The following is a 24,893-nucleotide window of genomic DNA, read 5'->3' as shown; positions in this document are numbered from 1 at the left end:
ACCCTGCTCAAAATCCTATCCTTATTGTTGATGATAGGGATAGAGCTTTACGACAGTATGCCGTGCCAGTATTTAATAATCTTAATCCGGGTATGAGGAGACCCGAAATTGAGGCACAACAGTTCAAGTTGAAGCGAGTCATGTTCCAGATGCTTTAGACAGTGGGCCAATTTAGTGGAATGCCTACCGAAGATCCTCACGTACACTTAAGACTATTTATGGAGGTGAGAGATTCTTTCAAGTTAGCCGTAATACTCGAAGGTGTATTACGATTGAAGCTGTTCCCATATTCGCTAGGACATAGAGCTCGAGCCTAGTTGAACTAATTGCCACTGAACTCAATTTCCACATGGCAAGAGTTAGCAGAAAGATTCCTTATGAATTATTTCTCGCCTAGCAAGAATGCTAAGTTGAGGAACGAGATCACTACTTTCCAACAAATGGATGATGAGTCCTTGTATGAGGAATAGGAAAGATATAAAGAGTTATTACGAAAGTGCCCTCATCATGGAATCCCATATTGCATCCAAGTTAAGACATTTTATAATGGTCTCAATGCTCACACGAGGATGTTAGTGGACGCTTCTACTAATGATGCTCTCCTTTCTAAGTCTTATAATCAGGCTTATGAAATTATCAAGAGGATTGCCAGCAACAATTACTAATGGCCAACCAACCGAGCAGCGTCAGGAAGACGAGTTGCTGGAATACATGAAGTAGACGCTCTTACTTCACTTGCATCTCAGGTATCATCAATATCCTCAATGCTTAAAAATCTGACTAGTAATGGGTCTAACAATTTTGCAGCACAGCCACCAAATCAATTTGAAAATATAGCCTGTGTTTCTTGTGGGGAAGGACATTTGTTCAAAGAATGTCCATCAAACCCAGAATTCATGTACTACATAGGTAACTAGAAGCAAAACCGAGGAGGGAAAGGAATGCAATCCAATTTTTATAACCCATCGTGGCGAAACCGCCCAAAGTTTTCCTGGAGTAACCAAGGAGCTGGAACCAGTAATACTTATGCCCAACCTAGATCGACCCAGTCACTAGTTTTCCCCAACAAGTTCAGAAACCAACCCAAGCTGAACCATCCAATGGCTTAGAAAATCTGTTAAAGGCATACATGGCCAAGAATGATGCCTTAAATTCAAAGCCAAGAAGTTACATTGAAAAACCTAGAAAACCAAATGGGCCTACTAGCAACTGAACTCAAGAACCGACCACAAGGTGCTTTACTTAGTGATACAGAAAATTCGAGGAATCCGGGGAAAGAGCATTGCAAAGAATTAACATTGAGGAGTGCAAAGACAATAGAGCCCAACACCATTGAAGCTAAAAAGGAGCAAGTTGATGCTCAATAATTAGAGGAAGTTCAACTAAGCGTTGAAATTCTAGTTTCACAAGAACTAGGATCAGCAAAACCCGACAAGGTAATTTCAGAACCAGCTAATTCTAATCAACTAACAACCCCGTCAAATGCAGAGTTGCCATAGAAGACGATCAACCAGTTCCAGTAAAGAAAAAACCACCACCCTACCCTCAAAGACTTCAAAATCAGAAGTAAGAGATTCAATTCAAGAAGTTCCTAGACGTACTCAAGTAACTTCATATCAACATCTCGTTGGTTAAAGCACTTGAGCAAATGCCGAACTACGTCAAATTCATGAAGGATATCCTGTCCAAGAAATAAAGACTCGAAGAATTTGAGATAGTAGCTCTGACGAAGGAATGCAGTGCATATCTTCAAGATAAACTACCCCCAAAATTGAAGGATCCTGGATGTTTTACCATACCTTGAAACATTGGAGCAATATATTGTGGCAAGGCACTATGTGACTTGGATATGAGTATCAACTTGATGCCTATGTCAATATTTTGAAAGTTGGGATTAGTGAAGTTAGATCTATTACGATTACACTTCAATTAGCAGATCGATCCTTAGCACATCTAGAAGGAAAAATTGAGGACATATTGGTATGTGTAGATAAATTTATCTTCCCTACTGATTTTTTTATCCTAGACTTTGAAGTAGACAAAGAAGTGCAAATTATCTTGGGAAGACCGTTCTTAGCAACGGAAGACCCTTATTGATGTGCAGAAGGGCGAGCTTACTATGCGTGTTCAGGATGATCAGGTAACATTTAATGTTTTTAAGTCTATGTGATTTCCTGACACAATTGATGATTGTTCTGCAATATCTGATTTAGAAGATTTAATAATGGAGAAAGAGCTCAACTATGTGGAGGATCCATTGGAACAAATTTTGACATCAGATCCTCCAAATGATAAAGAGGAGGATGAGTATTTAGCTTTGTTAGAAGCTAATCAAAGGGGATTTATTCTGCAATCTCGCTTTGAATCTTTGGAGTTAGAGAAAAGGAATTATGCCCAACCAAAAGCGTCAGTCGAGGAGCCACCTAAATTAGAACTCAAGGTACTACCTTCACATCTAAAATATGTTTATTTAGGTAACTCTTCTTGTAACACCCCTTACCCGTGTTTGCTGCCGGAACAGGGTACGAGGCATTACCGGACTTAATCACTAATATCGTACAAAAACCAATTCATAATTTCACTCTAATTTAAAACTTTTTCAAACACTTTCAAGCTGTCCCTTAAAAAGAGCTTACAAGGCCCATATCATGCTTTAATTCAACCACACACATAGGCAAGCATGCACATTCATAAATTGCATCATTTAATTAATAACATAATCAAGACTATCTACATTAAATGACTTTATACAATAGAGACCTTCAAATAACATAGGTCAATATTTTAAGCCAAATCCTAGCAACTTAATAACAATTAAACGAGTCTCCATACATGCTAAAGACTTAAAATACTTTAAAACCTTTATATATCGATCAATAGTTTGATAGTGTGATTTAACCTCCGGCGACCTCCAACTCGAGCTAACATTTGCAACACTATAGGAAAAAGGAAAGGAAGCGAGTAAGCATTATAGCTTAGTAAGTAAGCATGTAAATATTAATAAAAAATACATTATCATACTTTAAACAAAGTCACAATATGTTCCCGGAATATTACCATCACAAACACACATACTTTCACTATTACAATCATAAACAGGTTCAAAATAAGCTGTCTAGCGGAGTACCAGAAACTAAATTATTTATTTCTGTATCTACAGAACTCCAAATTACAAACCGTTAATTTTCCTTGAAACTAGATTCACATATATTCTTACCATGAAATTTTCAAAAATTTTGGTCCATCCAATTAGTACAGTTTATTCATTTAAGTTACCCTTGTTTCACTGCTCAACTTTTCTGACCATTCTTCACTACGAATAAATTTTCTCCTTGTATAGAATTCAAAGGATGTTTTAGTTTATTTCATTTGAAACTAGACTCATTAAGGATTTCAAAAATATAAATTATATCCCATAATTATTTTTGTACAATTTTTAATGATTTTTCCAATTCAGAACAGGGGATCACATAGTCATTCTGAATCATTCTCTCAAAAACTTAAATATCTCATAATATAGAATTCCTTTGCTCTCATTAAGCTCTAATTTGATATCTCATTCAGTCTCTGATTCAATTTCTACTATTTTTGGTAATTTTTTATATTCACGTCACTGCAACTATCCAGAATAGTTTTATTGTCAATTTTGATCTTTCACACTTCAATTGTATTCATCACTTTCCCATAACAATCTGTCCAATTTCCAATCACATATCGAGCATATTTCTCATAAGTTACACACGTATATACTTACACTTATCATCACAAAGGCATACACAATTTCACTTAATCAATTTCCCAGTTGAACGCTTTGGAATAATAACAGATACGTGATGGTATCGCATACAGCCCACCTTTAAAATCGAAGCTCTCTTGTACACATATTGGCCTTCACTTAGCACCACTCATGTGACCTAGCTCGATTGTACACATAATTTTGGCTCTCTTGTACACATGGTGAACACTTAGTACCACCCATGTGACCTAGCCAGTTTATCTCATAGCTCTCTTGTCTACATGGTGTCCTTCACCTAGAACCATGCATGCGACCTAGCTACATATATCTTGTAGCTCTCTTGTCTACATGGTGTACACATAGTATCACCCATGAGACCTAGCTACATCATAATGTCTCGTAGCTCTCTTGTACACATGATGTGCACTCAGCACCATACATGTGACCTAGCTACATACCATCTGTATCATCCAATCTTTCTGAAGGTTCAACCGGGATTTCTCTCTTTCTAATACTTGATTCCATACTTCCAATAGTCAATTATGATTCAAAAATTAGCTACAATACATAAAATATGCTGAAATACAAAAACATAATAAAGATAATGTATTATTTACATACAAAGTTGCATACTTTCTCATTTCCATGTCGAATTACTATTGAACATTTAAATCATCATAATTATACTTACTTTCAACACCTCTGCAATCATAGTAAATATATCAATTTTACATTGAAACATGCATAAATTAATGCTTATTATACATATGAACTTACCTCGATACTAAAACGGCCATTTTACCAACTTTCCCGATTTTCGATTCTTCTCCCATTCTAGATTCAAATCTCATTTTTCGGGATCTAAAACATCATATTTTACTTATTTAATTAATTTACTATTCAAAACAGTCCTTAACTCAAACTTTGGAAAAATTACAATTTTGCCCCTAAACTTTTGCATATTTACACTTTTGCCCCTAGGCTCAGGAATTAAACTTCATCCCTTATTCTTATGTTTTATGACATGCTGATCATTTTTCCCTTCTACAGAAAACATCAAATTCTCATTCTAACACATAGTTATGAACAATAACAACTTTTACCGATTAAGCCATTTTACTCATTTTTGCTTAAAACCGCTTAGCAAAAGTTGTTTAACATAATTTCAGCCTTCATATTCTACCATAAAACATCAAAATAAACACATTTCATGTATGGGTATTTTTCCAAATATGAACCCTAGCTTAAATTATTGGTAGAATAAGCTTAATCAAGTTACCGGGATTCCAAAATCGTAAAGAACTTGAAAAACGTGGCTAGAACGGACTTACTATTGAGCTTGGAAAGCTTGAAAACCCTATCCATGGCTTCCCCCATGCTAATTTCGGCCTCCATGAAAAAGATGAGTCAGTTTTGGCTTTATTTTCCCTTTTTATTTCTTTTAATTACCAAATGACTAAAATACCCTTAAGGCATTTCTTTAAAATTTTGTCCTATTCATGCCCATTTTTGTCCAAAAAAAATATAATGGTCTAATTACCATTTAAGGACCTCCTCTTTAAACCCCCATTTCAATCAAGTACTTATGAATTAGAACACATATTTTACCATTTTTGCAATTTAGTCCTAAAAGTCCAATTAAGCACTTTATCAGTAAAATTACTTAACGATATTTTTACACAATATTTTAATCAATAAATAGACCTTAACTTAATCGGAATAAATTTTTTGACTTTGAATTCGTGGTTCTAAAACCATCATTCCGTTTAGGCCCTAAATCGGGCTATTACAGCAACTTCTGCATATAAGCCCTAATAGGTAAATTAAACATGCAATCTATAAAATATCTTATCAATGCTCTAACACATGCATCTAATCACTTGGTAAATCATAAAAATTAATCGAAACAAATTTTTGTATCTCAGATTTGTGGTTTCGCAACCACTATTCCATTTAGGCCCTATTTTGAGATGTTACAGTTCTACTCTGCCTGTGATTGTTTCAACAGAATTAACTACTGAGCAAGAAGAGAAACTCATCTTGGTGTTGATACAATTCAAGAGGGCTATCGGATGGACCATAGCCGATATCCGCGGTATTAACCCATCTATATGCATGCACAAGATCATACTAGAAGATGGTGAGAAAGGGATGATCGATGGACAATGAAGACTGAACCCCATCATGAAGGACGTAGTAAAGAAAGAAGTCATCAAGTGGTTAGATGCGGGTATAGTTTACCCCATCTCAGACAGCTCATAGGTAAGTTCGGTCTAGTGCGCGCCAAAGAAATAAGGTATCACGGTCATTGAAAATAAGAATAACGAGTTGATACAGACTAGAACGGTTACGGGATGGAGAATTTGCATCGATTACCGAAAGCTGAACAAGACGACTAGGAAAGATCACTTTCCTTTGCTGTTCTTGGACCATATGCTGGATAGACTCGTGGGGTAAGACTACTACTGTTTTCTCGATGGATACTCAGGGTATAATCAGATTACAGTAGCACTGGAAGATCAATACAAGACAACATTCAGCTACCCGTACGATACTTTTGCATTTGGACACATGCCATTTGGTTTGTGTAATGCACCTGCTAGATTTCAAAGATGTATGATGTTTATTTTTACTGACATGGTTGAAAAGTATTTGGAAGTTTTTATGGATGATTTTTGAGTATTTGGAGATACGTATGACGATTGCCTAGCCAATCTAGCTAAGGTACTAAGGCGATGTGAAGAAAAGGAAAAGTGCCATTTCATGGTATGTAAAGGGATTTTTCTAGGGCATCAGTTAACGAGACAAGGAATCGAAGTAGATAAAGCAAAGGTAGATGATATTGAGAAACTCCCACCTCCAACATCTGTAAAAGGTGTTAGAAGCTTTTTGGGCCATGCCGGTTTCTATTGAAGATTCATTAAGGACTTCTCCAAAATTGCTAAAACCTTAAGCAAATTATTGGAGAAGGACTCGACGTTCAAGTTTGATGAGGAATGCTTAAAGGCTTTCAAAGATTTGAAGAGTCGATTAGTTACGGCACCCATAATAGTCACACCAAACTGGGATCTGCCATTCGAATTGATGTGTGACGTGAGTGCCTTCACAATAGGAGCCGTCATGGGCTAGTAAAGGAACAAAGTTTTTCATCCCATTTACTATGCAAGTCGAACTTTGACAGGAGCTCAACTGAATTATATGGTAACAGAAAAAGAGTTACTTGCTATTGTGTTTGCTTTTGACAAGTTTTGATCTTATCTTGTAGGTACCAAAATAATTGTCTACATGGACCACTCTGCAATTAAGTACTTACTCTCTAAGAAAGATGCTAAGTCGAGGTTGATCCGATGGGTACTTCTACTTTAAGAGTTCGATCTAGAAATTCAAGATCGAAAAGGAGTGGAAAATCAAGTAGCAGATCACTTGTCCAGGTTGGAGCCGCAAGAAAGGAACTCTCCTCTTATACCAATTCGAGAGGCGTTTTTGGATGAACACATACTGAAGGTAAATCATGTCCATAATACCCCCTGGTTTGCTGATGTTCCTAACTATTTAGCTTTTGGTTTGATAATGATTTATATGACGTATCATCAAAGGAAAAAGTTCCTTCACGATGTGAAGTACTACTTCTGGGAAGAAGCATACTTGTTTAAAAAGTGTGCAGATCAAATGATCAAGAGATGCGTGGCAGAAGATGAAGTACAAAAGATTCTATACCATTGTCACTCAGCTCCAAGTAGGGGACACTTTGGAGGTACTCGTACTACGGCTAAAGTATTACAAGCTGAATTGTTTTGGCCAACACTATTTAAGGATGCATACGCTTATGTAAAGAGTTGTGATCGATGTCAAAGGGTCGGAAATGTCACCGGTAGAAATGAGACGCCTCAAACAAACATCATTAAAGTAGAATTATTTGATGTTTGAGGCATTGACTTCCTCAGTCCTTTCCCTCTGTCTTTGGGTCACAAATACATCTTGGTAGCTGTAGACTACATGTCTAAGTGGGTCGAGGCTGAAGCTTATCCAACAAACGATGCCAGGGTTGTAATAAAGTTTTTGCAGAAACACGTGTTCACAAGGTTTGGAACCCCAAGAGCTATTATCAGCGATGAAGGGTCCCATTTTGTGAACAAGTGGTTGAAATGGTTGTTAGATAAACATGGAGTGAAACACAAGGTCACTACAGCTTACCATCCGCAGACGAATGGGCAAGCTGAACTGGCAAATAAGGAGATCAAAGGCATACTTGAGAAAGTAGTTTTCCGGAATCGACAAAATTGGTCCAAAAGACTGGATGATGCGTTATGGGCTTACAGGAAAACATACAAGACACTTTTAGGGATGTCACCCTACAGGTTGGTCTTTGGGAAAGCTTGACATCTACTGTTAGAGTTAGAACACAAACCTTACTGGGCTCTTCGACAACTCAACTTGGATCTTAAGCTTGCTAAAGAGAAACGAATGCTCCAACTCAATGAGCTAGAGGAATTCCGAACGTTCTCGTACGAAAATGCCAAACTACTCAAGGAGAGACTTAAGAAATAGCATGACAAGCACATTCGAGTTTGAGAGTTTGAAGTAGGTCAGCAAGTCTTGTTATTTAATTCCATATTAAAATTCTTTCCAAGTAAACTAAAATCATGTTGGTCTAGTCCATTTACGATTCATCACGTCTATCTATACGGAGTTGTTGAAGTTCAAGGTAAGGGAGGTAATTTTCAAGTTAATGCTCAGTGTCTGAAACATTATTGGGGAGATAAGACTGAACAGAATCAAATTTTGTTCATTCTATCAGATGTTTAAATTTTCTTATTTTCCTTTTTAATAAATGATATATGGTATATTTTCGAGATTAGTATGTTTAAATCAATTCTGTCTAGGAGATTGGAACTTAAGTGGGACCGCTTGTGACCCCTCCAATTTTTCTAAAGAATTGATTTTAACATAATTTTTCGAGAAATTATTCCCTAAATAGAAAAATAATTTTTTAGTTTTTCAAATAAATAGGTCAATGTTGACCTAAGTTTTAAATTGCAACTCAATTTCAAATTTTCTTTAAGTTTAGGGACTTAATTGAATTATTTTCAAATTTTGGTTGCTCTTTTCATAAATAATAAAAACTAGATGCTTTTTTTGTAAATATTTTCAAGAGGCTTCTAGAATAAATGCTTTTAATTCAAAAAAAAAGATGATAATTATTAATATATAATTATATCCATTATAATATATATTAATTATTATCAACTTATTATAGTGTTAGGATTAATGTTAATTTCATCATATTTTATTTGATAAGTTTTTAATAATAATAAGATGATAATCTTTAATATATAATTATATCTATTATAATTTATATATTAATTTTTATCAATTTAGCATAGAATTAGGATTAATTTTAATCATATCTCATTTTTGTTTAAATAAATTAATAGCATTAATAATTCTACTTTAATGCTATTAAAATTAGAACATAGAGTTTTTAATTATTAAATTTCTCTAAGAATTCTACTTTAAGTCCTATTCCTTTCATTAGAAATACTACCTTATCCATTCATTCATCACTAAAAATCCCAAACACCAAAACCCTTAAAGTGCCGCAAGCCCCTAGCCTAGCAGCCATTCGGCCAGCAAGCACCCACAGCCCAGCTCCATCGCACATGCCGAGCACACCTACCTCCATTGCGCGCTACATTCTGTGCCCCATCCTGCTCTAGCACCAGCGCATGTCTAGCTCCAACACTCACCAGGCCCGCACCTTGGTGTTGCATCTGCTCCAGCTCCAGCGTGCGCGCGCCTAACCTGTTGCCCAATCAATTTTACGGCTTGCTGCCCATGCAGCTCATCGGGCCAAGCCTGTGCCCCTTCTTGCTCCTACTCGACGATTCTACTTGTTGTTCGACACTTGTGCGACACACACCTACACCACGCCCTTAGCCAAAACCTTCCAACCCACCTTAAATTGACCTCTTTTGTTTATTAATTATTTTTAGGAGTTCTGAGTTTTATGAAAAAAAGTGGTAAGACAAATTGTTTTCTCCTAAATTTTAATTTTATTCAATTATTTAATTTTTCAGTTTACTGAATTATTAATAAATTTTTTGAATTAAATTTTTGAGAAAATAAATTTTCCCATCTTTTGTTCAGGTTAATCATGCGTCACAAGAAAACTCGTGCTTGTGCCCAAATTGATGAAACATAAAACAAATTCCATTGTGAAGAAGCCAAAGCAAGATACGAGAGTATCTTCAAAAATCAACAGATGCATCCAGAGAAAGGCCTTACATTGAAAGAGAGCAACTACAAAGACTTTATTACACGTATTCGTCAAGTTGCTGAAGCCCTCAATTGGAATTGTTTTGTGAAAAGAGGGCTAGTATGGATGAGGAACTAGTTCGTGAATTCTATGCAAATTTAACCTTAAGCGATTTGACAGAAGTTCCAGTTCGTGGAATCAAGGTACCAATAAGTTCAAATGCTATTAATGAGTTCTTTGAATTACCTGATTTCGAAAACTATGAATATTCTTCTTTAATGAGCCACATCGAGCATTACAATAAATTCTTAAGGAACTTACAATTCCAGGTTCTAAGTGGACTGTGTCAAAGCAAGGAATCCACACTTGTTGAAGAGAATCTTTGACACCACTTGCAAAGGTATGGTTCTATTTCATCCGTTTCAGCCTTATGCCTAGTTCGTATGGGACTACAATCTCGTTAGAGCGAATGGTCTTATTATATTCGATTTTAACTGGAAAGTCCATTGATGTAGGAAAAATCATCCTATGAGAGATAAGGAATTGTGCCACAAGACGTTCCGGCCTCGCCTATTTCCCCTTTACGATAACAATTTTGTGCTTAAAAGTTGAGATTCTTGCAAACGTAAAGAAGACAGGGTATAGCCAGGGCACAATCACAGATTAGTACCTTTACCGAGTAGCTGGAGATTATGCTCTACAGCAATGAGTTGAAGAAAGTGAGGATCCCGATGAAGAGGAAGAAGATCCCACAGAGATCGAGCCAATACAATAGGCTAAAGTCTCTAATAAGGTGGACTAATAGAACCAGAAATTGAGCCAGATGATGAAACTTCAATATTTAGAGCTCAACCACCTAGCCTAGATCTTTGAGATGAACTGTCAAAGTTGATAGACATAATGCAGCATGTGTAATGGAAGAAACAAGCTTACTGGAGATATTCAAAAATAAGGGATGATTCGATGAGAAGTGCTATTAAGAAAATTTACAATGACCCATTTATTTTTGTGCCTGAATTTCCAGATGTTATATTTGAAACATGGAGTCCATTATCGAAGAAGGAGCGAAGCAATTCATGCAACGGCGACAGTGATGGAACAAAAGATGTGTAATAGCCCAAAATTGGGTCTAGTTGGAACAGAGGTTTCGGGACCACAAAATCTGAGATATAAATAATTATTTTATGATTATTTTTAGGTCTATGATATGATTGCATGATTATGTGAAAATTTCGTGAAGAAATTCTATGCATAAAGTGCTTAATTTGAAGTTAGGGACTAAATTGAATAAGTTGCAAAAGTTGCATTCTAGAAGTTTCTAGTATGAAATTGCTTTGAAATATTAATTAGGAGGTCTTAAATAGTTATTTTACCAATTTCTAAGTTATGGAAAAAATTGGACATGGATGGAATTTTTGGAAAGTTTAGTAAGGAAGGGCATTTTGGTTATTTGGTAATTAAAAGAAATAAAAAGGGAAAATAAAGCCAAAATTGACTCATCTTTTTCATGGAGGCCGAAATTAGCATGGGGGAAGCCATGGATAGGGTTTTAAAGCTTTCCAAGCTCAATAGTAAGTCCGTTCTAACCCCGTTTTTCAAGTTCTTTACGTTTTTGGAATCCCGGTAATTTGATTAAGCTTATTCTAGCAATAATTTAAGCTAGGGTTCATATTTGGAAAAATACCCATAGGTGAAATGTGTTTATTTTGATTTTTTATGATAGAATATGAGGTTTTAAATTATGTTAGACAACTTGTGCTACTCGGTTTTGAGTGAAAACGAGTAAAAGGGCTTAATCGGTAAAAATACCTAATAGTCATAAGTATATGTTAGAGTGAGAATTTGATGTTGCCATAGAAGGAAAAAATGACCAGCATGTCATAAAACATAAGAATAAGGGATGAAGTTTAATTCCCGAGCCTAGGGGCAAAAGTGTAAATATGCAAAAGTTTAGGGGCAAAATTGTAATTTTTCCAAAGTTTGAGTTAAGGACTGTTTTGAATAGTACATTAATTAAATAAGTAAAATATGATGTTTTAGATCCCGGAAAACGAGATTTGAACCTAGAATGAGAGAAAAATCAAAAATTGGAAAAGTAGGTAAAATGGCCGTTTTAGTATCGAGGTAAGTTCATATGTAAAATAAGCATTAATTTATGCATGTTTCAATGTAAAATTGATATATTTACTATAATTGCCGAGGTGTTGAAAGTATGTAAGTTGGTGTGATAATAATACAGCAATAATGCTGTAATTTATATTTGAAAGTTAAATTTAGTGAATTAATTGAATTATGTTAAATTAAATGTTTATGGTGCCCAGTTTATGAATTGATTTAAAAATATGTCTATGGTACATGAAGTGCATTGAATTATCATACATAAATGTGATTTCTATGATTATGGATATTATGTGAAATTGTAAGTTCATATGATTTTTAATAAGGCAATGTGTAATTTAATGTTATTGCCTTGATATTAAATGAGATGTAAGTTTATATGTAAGTAATACATCACTATTACTTGTATTATGATATTTTATAATAATATTGGAAATATGTTTATGGATAATTACTTGATTGGTGAAATTGTTGGAAAAGAGAGAGAAATACCGGTTGAACATTCGGAAAGATTGGATGATACAGATGGTATGTAGCTAGGTCACATGTATGGTGCTGAGTGCACATCATGTGTACAAGAGAGCTACGAGACATTATGATGTAGCTAGGTCGCATGGGTGATACTATGTGTACACCATGTAGAAAAGAGAGCTACGGGATATATGTAGCTAGGTCGCATGCGTGGTTCCAGGTGAAGGACACCATGTAGACAAGAGAGCTACGAGATAAACTGGCTAGGTCACATGTGTGGTACTAAGTGTTCACCATGTGTACAAGAGAGCCGAACTATATGATGGGTGGAGCTATGTGCTGAAACCACCAAGTATCGAGGATTGATCCGAAGTGTTCAACGGGAGACTCTCTATGTATTGTTTTGTGAGTTTTGTGATGAATAAGTGTAGGAACTTGGTTATGTGAATGATGTGTTCATTAAGTGACCAGGATGTGGTAAGGTTATAAATAAGTAAGTTATACATGAGGATGATTTTATGGTGACCTTGTGATCATGGGCCTATACTTGTGATGTATGAAATGTGATGAAAATGATTTGTGATATGTATGTTAAAATGAGGTTAATAAAAAGAAAGTGTGAAAGAGTGAATTAGAAATAAAACTGTTTTGGACAGTAGTAGTGATGTGATTTTGAAAAATCACCAACAATATTAGAAATTGAATCAGAGACTTAATGAGATATCAAATTAAAGCTTAATGTGTCTATGTTCATATAAAAGAAACAGAGAAAGCAAAGGAGTTCTATATTTTGAGATATTTATGTTTTTGTGAGACTGGTTCAGAATGATTACGTGATCCCCTATTCTGACTTTGGAAAATCATAAAAATTTGGATAAAAATAATTATAGGCTCAAACTTATATTTTTAAAATCCCTAATGAGTCTATTTTCAAGATAAACCAACAAGAACATTATCCGAGTTTTGTACTATGATATAATTAATTTTTAGTGAAGAGAGGTCAGAACTGTCAGAAAGTGAAACAAGGGAAATTTTAATGAATAAACTGTACTAATTGGCTAAACAAAAAATTATACAAATTTTATGGTGGAAATATATATGAGTCTAGTTTCAGTGGAAATTTACAGATCTTAATTTGGAGCTCTGTAGCTCGAATTATAAATAATTAAGTGACTATGACTCGTGTGGACAATTTGATGTGAGAATTTATTAGTAAATTGTGAAATCGTACTTACAAGAATGCTATATACATTAAGGATGTGGAATGGAGAGGAAGAGGAGGAAAAATAGATATATGTGGAATACATGGAAACTATGGTATATGAAATATTGATATAATGAAATAAATGATATGTGTTTATAAGAAAATAGAAAGAGAATGTTATGTATCATGACATGTATATATATATATATATATATATATGACTAGTCTCAATGTAATGCTTGCTGGGTATGGAGTTGAATTGAAATGTTTCAGGCAAACATGTTATTCTGCGCATATGAGTTGTGGTATTTTATAAAGATATGATCTAGCTTTAAATATGAATGCTTGATGATTAAGCTGAAGATATTTGGTAAGATGATAATCTTAGTATAAATGTATAAGTGTGTAAGAGATTAAGGTTGACCAAAGCTTGGAAAATAGCCTAGGTATATTCTATACAGGCAGAGACATGACCATGTGTCTCAGTCGTGTATGGAACACGACTTTGGTACACGGGCGTGTGGAGCCTTAAAGCATGAAATTTCCAAGATTTTTGTAAGTTCTCGGTTTAGTCCCAAACCCTTTTTAAAGTATGTTTTGGGCTCCGTAGACTCAAATAAGGGACTATGTGTAAGTGAATGAATGCTTTGAAATATGAATGAAATTTTATGGCCCGTATTTTAGTTTAATGTTTGTATGTTTGTCCGGTAACGCCTCGTACCTTAACCCAACGTCGGGTACGGGTAAGGGGTGTTACAAGATGAGTCAAATTCGGAAGGGTCTGCAAATAGATAAAAGAGGGATCTTGACTTTATTTCATTTTTGTTCTTAGGTTATTTTAGGATTAGATTTAATTAGAGATTTTTATTTTCGCATAATAAGAGAGGAAAATCATAAATAAAATTTGAACAAGTCGCAAAGTATAAATTGTGACAATAGTTATATTCATGTCTAGGATTGGATCTAGAGAGAGCTTGGTACTTAAGTAGTCAATTTAACTCACCTCTTCTTTTCTAGAATCCTACCTAGTGTATAGTATCTATTTGCTTTACACAATAAGAACATTGTTCATCTTAAGTAGGGGGGACCAAAAAATTGAATTTGAATTATTTCCATTCAGAAATTTTTTTTCTTTTAATTGTGATTAGGATATATTTTGTTCAATAATTGGAAATTTTGTTAAGTATGCTAAACTTCAGTATAAGTAAAGTTCTATTATTTCAATAAATTATTATGTTAGCTTAATAATGATATGAATGTATTTCTAATAAAGCATGCAAATCGTACCATAAATTTTTAGTTCCTTATGAAAGTTAGGCGTGCATGCAAGTTTAAGTCTTTAGAATTGACTTAGTAGTTTCTTGAGGCAAAATCCTAGGAAGCATGGAACATTGGAAATGATTTAGCAACTTTTGTTTGGACCGTTTGAGCCTTTCAAGCCAACCATGATGAAATTTTTATCCTTTGAAACCCAACTTTGAGATTATATGGCCTAATTTTATTTGAACCCTTGCAAATTTAGCCATCACTTCTCTCTTAACTATCTCAAAATTGTCCCAAACACTAGACTCAGTACTATTCCAAGAATTCGTTGAAAATAAGTATAAAATGCTCTTAAAATTGTGGTACATTCAGGAAAATGCTCGTGTAGATTGCAAAAAAAAAAAAAAGAAAGAAAGAAAGGAAAAAGCATATGTACCTAAAAGAGGATGTACAAAAGAGCATATGAAAGCAAAGAAAGTTGGTGTATTGAAGGTGATTATTTCGAAGGTCCGATACAAACTAAGTCTAGGTTTAAAAACCTAAAATTATCTATCTTTTACCTACCCTTAAGCCCAGCCACGTTACAACCTTGTTAAAGACCTATTGATTTTAGTGGAGAGAAATCGCTACGTACAAAATATGAAGACATAAGTTAAACTTAATATTGTAGCTTAATCTTGATTAAAGGGAATAAAATCACATTGGTAAGGTTTAACATGACTTTATTAGGAAGCATTTAGTCTAATTTCTGCTATCATAATAGTTGTTAAGATTAATTTGAACAATATGTATATTTAAGTAGCATAACTATCAAATTTCTTGTCTTTGAGCATAAGTATATTAAATTTATAATTTTGGGAAATATGTTTTTCTGAAGGAGTTTTTCAAAGGTGTTTCCGAGAAATTCTTTTCAAAATTTGTGCATTACTCAGGATGAGCAATGAATTAAGCTTGGGGGTGTGGAAACACGAAAATTTACGCATTTTTACATACCCTTTTTAGCTTAAAATCATACCGTTTCGACTAAATTCTTGTCGAAAAATAATTAATTTTTATAAAATAATTAAATTATACTTAAAATATGAACATGATGAATTTTAGTTAATTTTATAATTAATTTTGAGTAATTTTGGTTATTTTCGACGGAATTGCGCAAAGGTCAAAATATGGCTCGACAGACACTGCTTGAAGTACAAAATAGAGAAGCAATTTGAAGTATCAAGGCAAATTAATTTCCAGCCTAAGACGGTCCAATTATATGTATTAATTCATAACATAATTAATTTTAATTTGTACCCAATTTAATTTGGGCTAAATAAATTAATATTAATTAATTATGGAAAAAGTGATCCAATTGATCCGAACCGATTGAAATGAACTGGCCAAAGATTGGGCAGCCCAAAACCGGCCATATGCTGACCCAAATCACCTTATTAGCTGATTAATTAAGCTTGCAAAGAAGCCCTTGAAGTCTTGTCAAAGTTGCATTCAAACTCCTCCACAATTGGTGGATTTTTGGATTTGCCCCAAGCCATTTTTAGAAAAGTTGAAAGCATCAACTTTGCCACATAGGTGGCCGGCCAAGGGGTGGCTCTCTGGCTGCTATTTTTAGCAAATTTCAGCTGCCACACTCAGCTATAAAAGCCCCCCTTGGCTGATCATTCAAAGCATCTCTTTCATTCCTCATTCATTTCACAACACTTCTCTTCTCTCTTTTTCTTTCTCTCATTTTTCCATTTCAATTCTCTTGCTCTTGTGCCGATTTCTTCCCTTGGAAAAGGGGTGTTCTTCAGCCATTTTGGAGCAACATTGAAGTGTTCATAGCAGACTTGATCAATGAGGACAACAAAGAATGAAGACGGAGCAACCTTGTCAAGTCACAGAAAAACACCGGATTTGATTCTTGTTCCCTGTCTCTTTAATTTTTTTTGTGGTTATGATAAACATATCTATGAATATTTATGTTGTTGGAATGGTTAATTTAATCAGTTTATCTTGAATTTAATTCGTGTTGGTATGATCGCATTTCATCTTCTTAAATTGTTAAAATTTTGTTTACGTTGTTATAGGCCTCGGTAAAATGCTTGATTAAATAAAATCATGCCTTAGTTATTCTTGTGTTACAACTGTGAGGTAACTAATGAATTAATTATTTAAATGGATTGATATTGTAATTAATTGACACAGTACTTGATCAGTTCATGTTTATTCTTCTAAGGTAGCTGAAGGTTAAATTAGCAATGTATCTGGCGATATTATTGCCTTGCATAACTTGCAAGATTATTGTGATTAAACAGTTTCAAGGTAGAGATACCTTGTTATCTCACATAGTGTTTTACATGCTTGTTAGATTTAATTAATCATTTGAATTGACATAGGGATATGCAAGAGATTAGTTCAGTTTAATGAGTATGTATGTGCAATAACATGTTTGCTTACTAGAATCTGTTTAGTCGGTTGAATTGACATAGGGATATGTCAAGAGATGAATGGATTTTGGTATGTAAGTATGTTCATAAGTTAGCAAATTACCAAGTTGCCGTAAACTTATTCGTAATAAGATAAGCATGAGTTTAATAATTCTAAGTTAAAGAAATGTAATAAAATCAACACAATTATGTCATCTTGATTAAATCATATTTTGAAATCAAGCATTTGAGATTTATTTCTTTAGTTATTTAGTTTACAATCTTATTTTTCTTAATCACCCTTTTTAAAACAAAAATATTTTTCTTCACCAAAGTGTTTTAAAGTGCATTCATAAATAATCCTTTTCACGGTCCCTGTCGGTACCAACTCGTGACTTAACGTACTCTTTCTAATTTTTGGCATACCCGTTGAACACTTAGAATACTAAACGGATACACGGATGGTCTTCGCACACAAGGGCCACATATGTAGCCAAAGCTACCTCATATTTCATATCACATAAAGGCTCGCTCTCGAGCTAACCATGGGTTTTCTCACAGAAGCTGACGGTCAAGACGTAGCTATATGGGCTGCTCACACAAGCTGTCAAGTATCCGCAACACATGCCGAACTACCTAGCCACTGGTAGGACGAACATGACCAGCACCCGGATCACATAATCATAAATATATCACATGGGGTCCTTGTGACATGTCACTCATATCCTATTCTATTTCTAAGGTTCAAACGTGATTTTCTCTCTCTTGTCAGAACTTGTCGAATGTATTCATCGAATCATTTATACAATCCATACAATAATAATGCATTAAAAATATGATCATATTATTGCATTATTTAGATATGAACTTACCTCGGTATAAACTATGGCTAATTAATTTGATTTAGTCCACAACCTTGTTTGTAACACCCCGTACCCGAGACCGTTGCCGGAGTCGGACACGAGGGGTTCACAGACTAAATTCGCTTACTATCGCAGTCCATTTTAAAATTTTCCAGGCAGTTGGCTAACTGCGACACTGTCACCTTAAAAATCATATCTTGAGTTTCACAACTCGAAAATCAGTTTCGTAATTTTTCCCTGAAACTAGACTCATATTCCCATCTACATATTGTTTTCTAGAATTTTTGGTTGGGCCAATTAGTACAGTTTATTAGTCAAAGTCTCCCATGTTACAGGGATCGACTACACTGACCTTTGCGCATTACGACTTGGATATCTCCCCGCACAGAGCTTCAATACTGATGCCGTTTGTTTCTATAGAAACTAGACTCAGAGAGGAATCTATACATATATGGCATGACTCCTAATTATCTCTGGTTAATTTATAATGAATTTCCAAAGTCGGAACAGGGAATCCAGAAACCGTTCTGGCCCTGTCTCACGAGAACCTGAATATCTCTTAACATACTGTCCATATGATCGTTTCGTTACTTTCCGATGAAAATAGATTTATCAAGGTTCGTTTACATAATTTATTCATTATTTAATTCCAGTCCTACTATTTTTAGTGATTTTCCAAATCTACATCACTGCTGCTGCCAGCATCTGCCTTTAAGGTAGACTTTACCTATTTCATAGTTTCCATGATTCAACTAGCCCTTTTAGCATAAATAGCACAAATTATGATAGTGATTAACCATTCTATACCAAAAGATTATAACATTATGCTCAAACATATATAAGCCATTTTCGCATGGCTATATACATTAACCAAAATATTCTTCCGCCACTAGTCTATTTTATACATGCCATAAGATAATCCAAAACATAGCAGTACCAAACAGTGGATAGTGATAGTGTGACTAGTTGCTGACGATCCCCGAGCCTGTAGCTTCGCAATGAGATCTATAAAACAGAGGAAACAGAGTAAACGGAGTAAGCATTACAATGCTTAGTAAGTTTTAAGCAGTGTCAACAGATCACAATCAAATTATAACATAGTTGTTCGTATTTTTATTTCACTCTTCCTTCGGGCATACCATCCTTTTACCGAATATGCACATCTCATCATATACACTTTCACATCCATCACGTTGGCCACTCGGCCCTGTCACATATATACACTTTCACATTCATCACATCGGCCATTAGGCCTTATCACATATATACACTTTCACATTCATCACATCGGCTATTAGGCCTTATCACATATATACACTTTCACATTCATCACATCGGCCATTAGGCCCTATCACATATATATACACTTTCACATTCATCACATCGGCTATTAGGCCTTATCACATATATACACTTTCACATTCATCACATCGGCCATTAGGCCTTATCACATATATACACTTTCACATTCATCACATCGGCCATTAGGCCTTATCACATATATACACTTTCACATTCATCACATCGGCCATTAGGCCTTACTATCATTTCATATTCGAATACTCATAAACTTACAATATCACGATTTAGGATTCAAGTATGGGTTTAATCAATAGCTTGTGAGCAACTAAAACAAGTTTATCAAGGTTCACAACATAATCTCAAATTCAGCACAAGCTGTTTTTCCTGAGCAACAGTCACTAAATTATTTATAACTGGAGCTACAAAACTCCAAATCACTATCCGTTAATTTTTCCTGAATATAGACTCGTATATCTTCCATCCATAAAATTTCCAAAATTTTAGGTTTGGCCAATCAATACCAGATTTTTCTTAAAGTTCCCCTGTTTCACTGTTTGACTAATCTGACCACTCTTCACTACGAATCAATTTTATCATTTTACAGAATTCAAAATGTGTTGTATTTGATTTCATTTGAAACTAGACTCATTAAGGAGTCTAAGCATATAAATTTTATCTTATAACCATTTTTGTACAATTTATAATGATTTTCTAAAAATAGAACAGGGGATTTCGGAGTCATTTTGACACCGTCTCACACAACTTTAAATATCTCATTATCGGAAATTCCTTTGCTTAAACGGTTTCTTTTATAAGAAACTAGACTCATTAAGCTTTAATTTCATGTCTCATTAAGCCTCTAATTCAAGTCCATAAATTTATGGTGATTTTCTAAAGTCACGTTACTGCTGCTGTCTGAAGCAGACTATTTCAAATTACCCTTAAATTCCCAAGCTCAAACACTTAAGAACTTATCATTTGAGCTTAGAACATATCATGGCCACATCATATCTTATTATAATTGAATTTACTCAACGTTTAAACACTTAAAACTTACCTCGGATGTTATCGAATTATCACGAATCGACTATTCAGCTACTTTCATACAACCATTCTTCTTTGACCGAATGCTTCCACACTCATGTCTTCATTAACAACCTCTGAAACTACAATTTATTCACATCCTTATTTATGTTACATTCGGCTATCATAATAAAAATATATAAATAGTTACACAATAACCACTTTAGCCGATTACTACAATTAAAACAGTCACAAGGACTCAATTAGATTCCACCCAAACATGCTTCAAACACTTTTCAATCAATTAGCCTGCCCAAATACTCATTTTATAACATACACATTTCATTTGAGGCCATTCAACAACAATTCACTATCCTTTAGACCAAAACCGAATGCTCCTTTATGGATTTAGGCTACCAACAAATAGCATAAATTCCATCCTTATGACATTTTACCTATGGCGAATGCTTTACTAATATTTTTAAAGAAATATCAATTGGCATATTCACCTTACCACTTCTCAAAATTACAAACAATTCATGTCATCAATTTGGGAATATATTCGGCATTCAAATAACACATAATAAATTTCTCTTAAAAAAAATTCTATAAATTAGCCTCCATTTCCGAATTTACTAATACATTACCCCTTTAGCCTAAAGTCATTTTAGCATATAATGCACAAACGTTATACCACCACCATTAAATACATGACATAACCGAATCAACGAAATCATGAGCAACGTGTCAAATATAATTCACACTTATCATTACACTTTGGTCAATTTATCAAAATCATTAATAACCATCATTTGATGAAATCACCATAACCAACTTAACAATATAAACAAGCCATTTAAACCCCCAATTTATCAACTTTGACAAGTTTAAAACTCACCTAATGACTAATTACAAATTAAAGCTTCAAGCAATCAAATTTAACTCATCAAGAACTTGGCCGAATACACATTCTTTGACCAAAATCGAAATTCAACGTGGGGTTTATAAGGGATTGCATCTAGCTCATAAATTAAGTTCACAATTTCCTATTCATATGAAATTTAACCTCATGGAGTCTATTAAGTACTCTTAATCCCTTTTCTAACAACAAATTTCAAACATAGGATTTTCTATACAAAACCGTACATGCTTCCATAAAAAAAATCTAAGAGAATAACTCATGGTTTAAGATAGAACTAAGATACAAACTCAATTTCACAAGTTTTCAAAAAAAAATGACATAAACTCATACCTTAGGATCAATCTATGCTAATGGCCAAATGTGTCTCAAGCTTTTTTTTTTCCTTCTTTCTCTTTTCTACTCACGGCAATAGAGAAGAAGAAAAAGATGAACCCACTTTGTTTTTATCACCCATTTCTTTTAATATATGTTCATATTTCATATTATTTATTCATTTAACATTTAATTTATTAATATAAAAGGCATATATTTTGTATCCCATACTCCTTATTTTATTGTTCCTAACATCCATCACTAACATAACATGTTTGTGACATGTTTCCACTCATAGCATGGCCGGCCACTATGCCTTAATTTGGGTAAATTGACATGCAAACCCATCATTTTCACAATATGCATTAATAGGCCATTTTGCAATTGCCTAGCACATTTCTAAATTTTCTCACATAAGTCCTATTTGATAAAATTCACTTACAATTAACAAAATTCAAACATGAAATTTTCACACATGCACATGTACATATAATGAGCATCAATTATGACGGTTAATTATTTTTATGACTCGGTTTAGTGGTCCCGAAACCACTTCCCGACTAGGGTCAAATTAGGGGTGTCACAACTCTTCCCCCTTTAGGGATTTTCGTCCCCGAAAATTTCTACCGATGCATAGTTTATGATAACGTCCTCTTATTGAATCATATTCATATAAACATTAGCTCATCGATGGCAATTGTAATTCATTATTGATTTCGCATCGATCTATAAAATCATTTTCTTATCTTAAAACAAATACATAAACATTTCTACAAGTATGCACATATATCTCATTTTCTTGATTTCATAAGTAATAATCACTTAATTTAATTCACAATTGCATCTCAAACACATATTAAGCACATATTAATATGTATAATTCACATCATGAACCCACATATTTGTAACCCACATTTTCATTCATGTATAAGCTGTATCACTTATTCTGATCTTACTTAATTTATCATTTTAAATATACCTGTTGAATCATTCGAAATCATTACGGATAATCATTAGGCACATATAGCTCTTACAATGCTGTATCCTAGATATGGTCTTACATATTCTCACATATCGAGCCGATGCCATGTCCCAGACATGGTCTTACACACTATCTCAAATCAATGCCTTCGTCCCAGACGAGGTCTTACATGAATTCCACTTCACACACTTAGTGCCCACTGACCGATCTCGCACTCATAGTGCTCGATTAAAGGAATTCGCACACACACAGTGCCTCTAATCATTCACACACATAGTGCTCTTATTCATTCGTTATTACACATTGAAATGACTTAACCAAGTCTATAAACATCATGTATGTACACTTGTAAACATATCATCTCATTTAAATTTGAATTCGTATAGTAATGAACACTTAAACTTTGCTCAAATTACCGGCACGAAGCCTACTAGGCACGAAGGCCCGAATACACGTCACCAGCATGATTGCTCTTCGGGACCTAGCCCGAATATAACACCAGCACGAATGCTCTTCGGGGTTTAGCACGGATATATCACTAGCACGAATGCTCTTCGGAACTTAGTCCGGATACATCACTAGCACGAATGCTCTTCGGAACTTAGTCCGGATACATCACTAGCACGAATGCTCTTTGGAATTTAGTCCGGATACATCACTAGCACGAATGCTCTTCGGAACTTAGTCCGGACATCATTCGAATAACCATGCACAATTAACAATCAATCATGACACATTCGTATTTCATTTTCATTAGCAAAACTCAAACACAAGACACTTATCACTCTTGCAATTTCGGCTCAATAGCCACACAAAAAGAGCATGATTTTGATTTGCTTAAAACATGATCTAATCAAATCATAATTTAAGCTCTATTACTCAAGAACTTACCTCTTTCTGCTGTCCGAAATCGACTCGGTAAGGTCGCACCCTTAATATAAATAATTGATAGAAAAAAAATATATATAGTGGGTTCGCACACATAGTGCTTAATAATCAACCACGCACACTTAGTGCCATATACTTTAAACTCGCACACTTAGTGCCATGCATTTCAAGCCCGCACACTTAGTGCCAATCTCACAACCGTGAACACTTATTGCCCGCACACTTAGTGCTGAAAACCAACCACTCTATACGCTTCACTGCCTTTTTACATTTGACAATTTCGTCTCTACATACATCTACACATATAGCAATACACATTAGTATATCATTTACATTACTTGAATACAAACACAACATACTTATCGACCATTCAACTTCCAGTTCCATAGCCACATACAAAAATCACATTTATAGTCATAACACTCCTTCAAAATTGCATCACTTATACCCTTATAATTCAATCCAAATCGAAATTCAAATACGAGTACATGATACGTACCTGATCAACTTAATAATTTAGGCATATCTAAATGAAGTTATATCGCAAATTCTCATAGTCAGAAGCTTGCTACAGCTCGATCGGGATCAAGATTCATTACAATACAGCAAACACATTTTAATAGCCAAAAATCATCACACAATCATTTTATCACTTTATGGCATGTATAAATAGACTCACGCGTGCTACGTTAGTCCTAGAATCGACTAAACCGTAGCTCTGATACCAATAAAATTGTAACACCCCGTACCCGAGACCGTTGCCGGAGTCGGACACGAGGGGTTCACAGACTAAATTCGCTTACTATCGCAGTCCATTTTAAAATTTTCCAGGCAGTTGGCTAACTGCGACACTGTCACCTTAAAAACCATATCTTGAGTTTCACAACTCGAAAATCAGTTTCGTAATTTTTCCCTGAAACTAGACTCATATGCCCATCTACATATTTTTTTATAGAATTTTTGGTCAGGCCAATTAGTACAGTTTATTAGTCAAAGTCTCCCATGTTACAGGGATCGACTACACTGACCTTTGCGCATTACGACTTGGATATCTCCCTGCACAGAGCTTCAATACTGATGCCGTTTGTTTGTATAGAAACTAGACTCAGAGAGGAATCTATAAATATATGGAATGACTCCTAATT

The 24,893-nt window shown here is 34.6% G+C and overlaps 1 non-coding gene across 1 annotated transcript; it reads right to left on the bottom strand.

Moving 5' to 3' along the window:
- Positions 1 to 407: 407 nt before the first annotated feature.
- Positions 408 to 514, bottom strand: LOC121210424 (small nucleolar RNA R71). The gene has a single exon (XR_005905539.1). It is a non-coding gene; the product is annotated as a small nucleolar RNA R71 (small nucleolar RNA).
- Between the last annotated feature and the right edge of the window lie 24,379 nt (positions 515 to 24,893).

This window comes from Gossypium hirsutum, chromosome A11 (genome assembly GCF_007990345.1).
Source record: "Gossypium hirsutum isolate 1008001.06 chromosome A11, Gossypium_hirsutum_v2.1, whole genome shotgun sequence".
Classification (NCBI taxonomy): domain Eukaryota; kingdom Viridiplantae; phylum Streptophyta; class Magnoliopsida; order Malvales; family Malvaceae; genus Gossypium; species Gossypium hirsutum.
This window is presented reverse-complemented; position numbering and strand designations above follow the sequence as displayed.